This window comes from Larimichthys crocea, chromosome VIII, assembly GCF_000972845.2.
Source record: "Larimichthys crocea isolate SSNF chromosome VIII, L_crocea_2.0, whole genome shotgun sequence".
NCBI lineage: Eukaryota > Metazoa > Chordata > Actinopteri > Sciaenidae > Larimichthys > Larimichthys crocea.
This window is the reverse complement of record NC_040018.1, coordinates 31,771,555-31,781,298: the sequence shown is the minus strand read 5'-3', so window position 1 is coordinate 31,781,298 and position 9,744 is coordinate 31,771,555. Positions and strand designations below refer to the sequence as shown.

The window sequence follows — 9,744 nt, the reverse complement described above, 5'->3', positions numbered from 1 at the left end:
TAAGTGTTCAGGACAGAGAACAGGTGAAATCTCAGACTTTTATTTGTTGAAGCTGCACAAGGACGTCGAACCTTCTGCAGAAAGACGACAGGAAAACGAGAACGAACAATGAAAGAGCTGAGAGATGATTGTGGGTGTGTGTGTGTGTGTGTGTGTGTGTGTGTGTGTGTTGTGTGTGTGTGTGCAGTTTTTGTTAGATCAGTTCGTTGCTGGGAGAATGATGAAGATCCAGCTCCAGTGGCCTCCGGCTCGAGAACAACACATAATCTCTCCTTCATGATTGCATATCAACAGAGTCTCTGCGCAGATATGGCGGCTGCAGAGCGGCTTCATCGTGACCTCCGGTTCAGATGTTAATAATCAGACGCTCGCTCGCTGCCGCAAAGCTCCAGCACAAAATATGCAAATGAGTGTTTCTTCTGTGGAAATAAAGAGTGTGTGAGAGGCACGTGAGCAGCTTGACACTGAAACACGAGTTTAGTGCGCAGAGATTTATTTTTAATTCTGGCTGTAATAATAATATTTATCACACCAGAGGACACATCGTTGGAGTTTGTCGATAGTTTGTCTGCAGAGCGGCGCCACACAAAGTGTCTAAAATAAACTGTGATGTTGAATTCTTGAATATTAAATGAGGAACTCGTTATCACCTGGAGGAGTCAACATGAAGTCAGACTTCATGTCCATGTGGGAGCCCGGCTAACAAACTCAGCTAAATTAGCTCTCTTCTCCTCTGCCATTATGTCCATTGAGGCTGCTGAGTCCAGCCTCCTGTTCTGGCATGACACCCCCGCCTATAAACTCGTGACAACTGAATGTTTGTTAAGATTCACAGGTTTGTGTATTTCCAGCTGGTTGCTGTTGCGTTCACGGTAACGTCTCAGCTTAGCAGCTCACGTGTTGAAATATCTTTTGTATTTTTGGACGCCTGTTTGTCTCCTTTGTCCTCCAGCTTTCAGTCTCCCACCAAACACCCTAAAAGTGAGTTCTCAGAGTTCTGGTTCCACTGGGGATTGAACCCAGGACCTTCTGCGTGTAAAGCAGACGTGATGACCACTAAACTATGGAACCTGTTGAAGCCACGCCAACGGCTCTTGTCGCTCACTCTCTCCTTTTCTTTTCTTAGTTTCCTTCCGTAAGCGTCTTCACTCTCTTTCCTCTGCAGCAGTCCATAGAAGAGGCTGAGCCTGGTTACATCCTCCTCTTCTTCTTCTTCTTCTTCTTCTTCTTCTTCTTCTTCTTCTTCCCGCTGGTCCAAACCGGCTGCATCACGAGCTAACGCTAACTGACTACTCGTCGATTGTCTCGTACTTGTGTGATTGGCTGCAGCGTCTCCTGGCAGACCTCCACTCAAATGAAAGGTGCGTTTACACCGGGCCTCAGGATCCTGTTTGAACGCGGCCTCGTTTCAGTCTTTGTTTCTTCTTCTTTGGTGTGTGTTTGGACGAACGCTTCAGACGTCACGCTGCTTCATCGAGGACAGTTCGTTCGTTTATTCTTTTTTTATTCCGTTCACAGAAGTTCTGCTGGCTCTGTGCCCTCTGATCCGATCCAAGAAGACGTCACAGCTCTGAGTGTGTGTGTTGATGTTGGTGTGTGTGTGTGTGTGTGTGTGTGTGTGTGTGTGTGTGTGTTGTAGCCTTCAGCAGCAGCACGCTGACATTTCCTGAGCCGGCGGAGCAGCAGAGGTGAACGGTTACTCGGGTGTGACTGTAATAAAGACCTGAGAGGACGGATCCAGTCTGCTCCAACCTCCATTACTGTGAGACTGTGGGGGCTCGGGGAGACACCACCACCTCCACCCTCCACCACCCGAAAAAAAGAGAAGGTCAACCACGAAGGAAACTTTCAATTTGTTGCCTCCAGTTTCAGAGTTCAGAACCAAGTCGGCCCAGCTCGGCGTCTGTCTTTTATTTCACCGAGCTCTAAAAGTCAGTCCCACATTCACTCTCTGAAACATGGCGATGAGTTCTTGTCATAACCGTCTTCAGCCAAAGTTCTGGTTCCACTGGGGATTGAACCCAGGACCTTCTGCGTGTAAAGCAGACGTGATGACCACTACACTATGGAGCCCCCTCCCAGATGGGTGGACGTCAGCTCATTCATCCAAGCTGCGGGCAGAGTCAGCTAAACGACCACCAACCGTCCACCTGATTATTTAGACTGCCAGTGTCTGCTGGAGGAACAAACCAGTAAAAATAAACTCTTCCACAGACGTCTGCTCTCCCTCCTCACTTTGCTTCTTCTCATCTTGTCATTGCCCTCCAACTCCACCACCAGCACCACCTGTTCCTGCACCGCCCCCGCCTCTCCTCTCCTGTTCAGTTTTATTTCTCTTATTTTACTGAAGAATTCTTTTTTTATTAGTCGCAGATTAAACTGGCAGAGTTGTAATGAGATGCCACTTTACTGCAGCAGTAGGAGTCACCATCTGCCTCCATCTGCTCTGATTCCACAACACCTACACACACACACACACACACACACACACACACACACACACACACACACACACACACACACACACTATACATCACACACAGCGGGCAGTAAATGAAAACACACAGCGGCGTGTCCAGCAGGTAGAGAGGAGCCTTTTTAATCCGACTGCAGGAGGTTCAACCGACCGCTGAACGTGATGAGGCGGACAGAGAGAGGACAACAAGACGACACACCTCCAGCTTCACCTGTCCGTCCTCCGTCTGTCTCTTTTGATAAACAGGTTTAAAAGCTACAGTGAAACCACAAGACCCGAGGCATCCATCACGTCACGTTAGTTTGAAGGAAGGCGTCCAGGTTTTAGACAGTCTGCGGGGACGTCATGGAGAATACGTCCAGGTTTTAGACAGTCTGCGGGGACGTCACGGAGACCACGTCCAGGTTTTAGACAGTCTGTCACGGAGTATCATATCAAACTGTGAGCAGCCATGTGTTTATTATCGTTACCATGACGACAAAGATCACCTGACTATTGAAGAAGAAGGACAGATGGTGGCGTGATGGTCAGCCACACAGAGCGGCGCCCTGGGAACAGTTGAGGGATTTGATACTGGCTCCAGCCCCATGTCCCATGCTGGACTTGAACCGACCACTCAAACCAAGTCTGTACAGGAAGCGAACCTTTAACAGTGAAGGTGGTGTTGGTGGTGTTGGTGGTGTTGGTGGTCCTCCTTCACGTTTCTTTCCCGTTAAGGTGAGCTCAGACTAAACAGCTCTGTCACGTTCGTTTACTTTGTGTGTGCGAGCTGATTGGACGAGTTTAAAGAAGAAGAAGAGGAAGGAGGATTGGAAAGGACTGCTTCGGTTCACGCTTCATCTCGTCACAGGCTGATTTACAGCCGAGCTGCGAGGTGAACGCAATTAACCGTCTGCTCGGACAGGAAGCAGAGAGGCGGAAGAGACAGATGAGTCCGGCTTTGACAGGTGGAAACAAACCAGCGTCCAACTAAACAACCTGCAGCTTCGACCCAGCACAGCCAACAACAAGTCAGGTTTGTTTGTTCCCCTGAACTCTGAGTTCATCTCAACAAAACTGAGGACTGTAAACCTGTAAACGAGACGAGACGAAAATGTCACGCAAGAAATAAAAACTGAACAAAAACGTCCTCCTTGTTTTGGTCGACGATATAACAAACAAAGCAGCATCCAGTCCTGCTGTCGTGTGTTTGTGCCAGCACTTCTTTGACTGTAGCAACGTCACGGCCACGTTTGAATCCTCTGGCTGCTCTCGAACCTGTGGCTGGAAACAAACAGCACGCAGGAGAAACACGGCGTACGGACAGACAGCACGATCATGCTCAAGAGGACAAAGACACTGGACGTGTGGTCCCATTCCATTATTTAGAAGCAGAGGAAAAGGCACAATGCCTCGATTTGACGGATGGAAATATGTGCGGGAAGAAAACCTGAAAATTCATTAATTTAATCATTATGTTAGCTGTGGAACACGTGAACTGGAATTAATAAACCAAAAAAATAGAAATAAATAGAAAGACTCAAATGTTTTGACTAAAAATAGACTAACAGACTTTTAGTCGACTAAAATATGACGAACAAAAATGATTTGTTAAGACTAAAAGTGACTAAGACTAAGAATGAACTTTGACACAAGACTAAGACTAAGACTAAGAATGAACTTTGACACAAGACTAAGACTAAGACTAAGAATGAACTTTGACACAAGACGAAGACTAAATTGAGAAATGGGTGACAACATTAACACAACGTTTTTATGCTTCGTCCTGATTGGCTGCCAAGTCAGAGTATTTATCAGAGTTAATATAAAATCAATAAAACTCATTTCACTCTGGATCTCCACGTCTCCGTCATTATGCCACCAAACGCTTAAATCTGCTGATCAACTTTAACGTTTGGAGGCACTCAATCGATGAGCAGCGTTTTATTTGTGTCGCTGTGATTTTTTTAATATATTTTTTAACAACATAACGACTTGTTCTGAAGGTTTGAAGTTGCTGCGGTGGCAGCTTTTAGCCTTGAAATGTTGATTACAGCAACGAGCCAAAGAAGAGAGGAGAACAGGAGGAAGAGGAGGAGGAGGAGGAAGAAGAACAGGAGGAGGAGGAGGAAGAACAGGAGGAGGAGGAGGAAGAACAGGAGGAGGAGGAGGAGGAGGAGGAGGAGGAGGAACAGGAGGAAGAGGAGGAGGAGGAAGAACAGGAGGAGGAGGAGGAGGAGGAGCGTTTACCTCCTGAACACTCGGAGCTGAACAGGACACTCGTGTTGTTAAAGAGAAACTCTTGATGACAGCCACCGCAGTTGCCATGGTTACGTCCCTGCTGGATCATGAGCTCCAGTTTGTGATAGAAAAAAAAAAAAAGATTTTAAATGAATATTTGGTGTCGTGATTCAGTCTGTGTTTGTCACAATGTTGATTAATTAATGTTCCTGAAATAAAAGTTCACACAACAGAAAAACTCATGTTCAGAAGCTGGTGAATTATTACACCGAATCCATCACGATCACTGTATATCGACGTCGTCAACAGATTGTTTCAGCCTCATTTTCTTTATCGTTTTAGTGTCAGAGTCATTTCTATATTTTTATAATCCTCCAGACTCACTAACGAAAACAAAAACTGAAAGAAACCACAACTTCCTGTTTGATTTGACTTACGGAGACTGAGTCACGTGGCTTCACTTCAGACACGGAGGTCGATGACGATGATAAATCCGTTTGTTTGCCCGTTAACCTTCCAGCAGGAGCTACAAACACACCGTGAAGCCAGCAGCGTGTAAAGACTTTAAACATGAATGAAGCGCCACACACTAATACTTTCATATTTTACTGATAGTACTGCAGTGACTTCTCCTTGTACTGCAGTTCCTGTGTACTGAAGTATTCCTCCCCTGCAGCTCTCACGTCTTTAAAACAAACTCGTGTTTGAAGCGTCCTCGCTCGCAGCAGGAGCAGCAGCTGTATTCAGATGAAGAAGAGAAATACCTGCTGTAAAAACTCTTACTCAGCAGCTTTCCTGCTTTTCGACACATTGAGGACGGATCACAGATTCACTGCAGTTCAACGCTGACCCAGATCCACCATCCCAGCGTCTCTGACAGATTTCAGTGGACTGTTCCTTTAAAATGACTCCACGCTGGTCTGCAGATGGAGGACGAGGTCCTGACGTGACCTGAAGGTTCCTGATCCTTCGTGTCAGTTCACCCGAGCCGTGTGAAGCGCTGTTAGAGGTGGAGGCACATCTGTGAGGGTAATGGAGCCTGAAGACCCCGCTGCCATCACAGACGAGCTGAAATCTGTCCAGCTTTTACCGCACACCATGATCTCCACCAGCACCACCCATCAGGGCGAACACACAGAAAACATGAATGCTGCATGCTACACCGACTCTCACAGATTTACTCTCCTTTTGTCTTCTTAGCTTCCTCTGCCATCATGTCCATAGAAGCTGCTGAGCCCAGCTCCTGTTCTGGCACGACACCGGCTCTGCTTCTTCTTACTTCATAACAAACTCTGCGGTGCATTAACGCTGATATATTTTCATATCATTGGTTTATGTTTTATTGTGAATGAACACAGTTTTCCTCTCTTGGCTCAGAGAAAATCAGAAAATCATTTTTAAAATCAATAACTCATTTTCCGTCTGTTGTGAATAATCAGGCTGCATTTAAGACTTCACTCAGTTAGATTAAACTCACACTGCCAACATATTAATATTATAAACTGAGACTGAGCTGGAAGATGAGCAGAGATGTGAATCTCAAACTGTGTCAGTGATTGTGGAGCTTCCCACACAGAGCGACCAGGACGGGAACAACTCATCGACTGAAGCCCAAAATAAAGAAAGTGCCTCCACCGCCGCGGAGCCGAGTCTGTTACCGAGAATATTCACAGAGGACGAGGAAGACTCAGCTCAGCCATTCTATCAGGATTAGAGATGCAACGATGAATCGCGACACGATTAAAAATCGGTACAAATGCGTGACGATTCGCACCGGTTGACAGAAACAATGAGTTGCGATTCTTCTGTATGTTGCAGTCTCTCTATGTTTCCATGCTGTTTTGGTTTTGTCCGTTTCTCACAGTTGTATTTGTGTATATAGGGAATCCAAAATGCTGTTAGCTACTTTAAAGTAGGACAGACGCTAAGCTGTCATATGGTGCTGGTGTATCCGGTGAAGCCCAGACGTCGCACACAGGTTGTCTGATCTTCGTTCTTTAGTTTCTTCACGACTCGACCTGAAACAAACAAGTTCAAACTTGAGTGTTTGAACGTGTTGAAGCAGTTTGAGCAGCGTTCTGCAGAGTTCGGTTCAGGTAAAACCCAGATTCCTCGACCGAATACCCAGTTTCCGTACTTCCTGTTCTTGTTGTTGTTGTTGTGGCTGGTTTCAGATGCCAAACTTTAAAGAGTCCAAACTTTTAAGTGGGTCCCCGGAGGATAAACGCCAGACAGGCGCCAGAATTTGTGCCTGCTTTTAAAAAGTGTCCGCCCTGCACTTTGGAGTCCAATTCTAAAGCTATGAATCTCAAACAGGCTCGGAGGGAAATCTCACTCTATACTACTCAGACACCTTAAACACACACGCACACACACACACACACACACACACACACACACACACACACACACACACCAGGATCACAGGCCCGGTTGAAAACAGCTTCACTAAGTGATTTCTGTGAAGCCGGCGGGGTGTTCAGACTGTGTTACTGTCACACCTCAATAACCAGCCGCCCTCCAGGAAGCATCGCTGCCATTACACTGCAGGAAGTTTGCAGCGGTCACCTGACAGCCGAGTTACCCTGTCAGTGTTTCACTTTGTACTCTGTGAGATGAAGAGTGACCCGAGCTGATGATCGACCGTCTGTGACCTCCTGCTGATCCACTCTGACCTGTGATCAGCTGAACGGTGTCTCTGTCAGAAGTACGTAACGCTTTACGGAGGAGGAGAGGCCAAAGACGACATGATGGACAGAGCGAGTGGCAACTAGTGGTGTGCCACACTGTATATTCTGGTATCGATCCGATACCAAGTAAATACGGGCCAGTATCGCCGATACAGATACCGGTACTTTTCAATAAATAAGGTGAAACCTCAATTAATTTTCCTGACCTCGCTTTTGGCTTGAAAGTACAGCCACATGGCGCTCCGCTTCCTCTGAACCTGAGTCGGAAACTTGTGACTCACGTGACGGCGCAACATCTAAACACGATAGGGTGGAGGGTGAGCAAAGTGTGGAGGGTGAGCAAAGTGTGGAGGGTGAGCAAAGTGTGGAGGGTGAACAAAGTGTGGAGGGTGAGCAAAGTGTGGAGGGTGAGCAAAGTGTGGAGGGTGAGCAAAGTGTGCCTGCTCAACAGGAGCGGCGAGTCCGGCGACCTGGATGTTATCTCGTTGCCCAAACCGCAGCATTACAAACAAGAGCAGAACTTAAAGAATCGATCTCACCAGGCTAGTATCGATCTGATACCGACTTGGTATCGATAATATCGATATTTGGATCGATCCGCCCAACACTAGCGACCGCACTAAGCTTCACAGCAGAAACCTGAATGTATTTTGGGGTGATAGATAATTAAATTAAATAAACTGATTAAAGGCGTCTTTACTTTGTGCTGTCACGTCAAACATCAGGTCAGGTTTTTGTTTTTATGTTTCCTGGACGCTGAAGTTAGAACTGAACCAAACCCTCCGCAGAGTTGCGCACGGACATAAACCCAACATTGGAGATTCAGAACCAACAACCTTCAGAACCAACCACCAGGTTTTGTCGCCACCTTCCGCCCTGAATCCTTCGTCTCTTCTTGAACCAAACTAACTCTCCTCTCCGTCACAGATCGTCTTACACTTTTTTTGAAGGAATCAAAATAATTGAACAAACAAACAGGAAGTGCTTTGACAGAAATAGCATTTCCTCTTCCAGCTCTGATTGTCACCTCGTTATGAACACGGTAAATGGTTCTTACATAACACCTTCTAGTCTTCAGACCAGTCAAAGCACTTTTTACACAACAGATTTCAGCCTTGGGGAGCAGACTGGGGTTCAGGACTCTTCACATGCAGACTGATTAGTGGATGATCTGCTCCTGAGCCTGAGGTTTGATCTTCTCTTAACGTCGAGTTAATGAACAACACACATGTTTGGAGCTGGTGGGTTAAATGCTGCTTTCTTTATAAAATATCTGGTTCGTGTGTGTGTGTATGTGTTAGTGATTATTTTTATGGAGGAAATGTTTTCTGTTTTCCCTCTGATGTCCTCCGGCTGCGCCGCCTCAACTCCTGTGATTTACAGAGTTATGATGGACAGTGAAGTAAACTGCTGAACAGCTGTACGTGTTACTCATGTTAGCTACAGTCGTTAGCTGTGTTAGCTCTGTAGCTCATCTGTTAGCTGCTGTTAGCTCTGTTAGCTCAGTCTGTTAGCTGCTGTTAGCTCATGTTAGCCAGTTTGTTAGCTGCTCTACTCATGTTTGCTAGCTCATGTAGCTCAGTCTGTTAGCTCATGTTAGCTCAGTCTGTTATCTGCTGTTAGCTCATGTTAGCTTATTTGTTAGCTGCTGTAGCTCGTTAAAGCTATGTTAGCTCAGTCTGTTAGCTGCTGTTAGCTAGTCTGTAGTCTCATGTTAGCTCAGTTTTTGTTAGCTGCTGTTTAGCTCAGGTTAGCTCGTTTGTAGCTGCTGTTAGCTCATGTTTGTAGCTCATGTTTAGCTCAGTTTGTTAGCTGCTGTTAGCTCATGTTGTTAGCTCATGTTAGCTCAGCTTTAGCTGCTGTTAGCTCATGTTAGCTCTTTGTTAGCTGCTGTAGCTCATGTTTTGTAGCTCATGTTAGCTCAGTTGTAGCTCTGTAGCTCATCGTTATCTGCTGTTAGCTCATGTTAGCTTAGTTTGGTGCTGCTGTTAGCTGCTGTAACTCATTGTTAGCTCAGTCTGTTAGCTGCTGTTAGCTCAGTCTGTGTAGCTCATGTTAGCTCAGTTTTGTTAGCTGCTGTTAGCTCATGTTAGCTCAGTTTGTTAGCTGGCTGTTAGCTCATGTTTGTTAGCTCATGTTAGCTCAGTTTGTTTAGCCTGTTAGCTCATGTTGTAGCTCATTTAGCTCAGTTTGTTAGCTGCTGTTAGCTCAGGTTTGCTAGCTCATGTTAGCTCAGTCTGTTAGCTCATGTTAGCTCAGTCTGTTATCTGCTGTTAGCTCAGTTTTGTTAGTGCTGCTAGCTCATGTTTGCTAGCTCATGTTAGCTCAGTCTGTTGCTCTGTTTAGCGTCGTTTGTTA

The 9,744-nt window shown here is 46.0% G+C and overlaps 2 non-coding genes across 2 annotated transcripts; both read right to left on the bottom strand.

The window, feature by feature from the left end:
• Nucleotides 1–998: 998 nt before the first annotated feature.
• On the bottom strand, nt 999–1,071 carry trnav-uac (transfer RNA valine (anticodon UAC)). Its single transcript has one exon. It is a non-coding gene; the product is annotated as a tRNA-Val (tRNA).
• A 929-nt stretch (nt 1,072–2,000) lies between these two features.
• trnav-uac (transfer RNA valine (anticodon UAC)) lies at nt 2,001–2,073 on the bottom strand. The gene has a single exon. It is a non-coding gene; the product is annotated as a tRNA-Val (tRNA).
• Between the last annotated feature and the right edge of the window lie 7,671 nt (nt 2,074–9,744).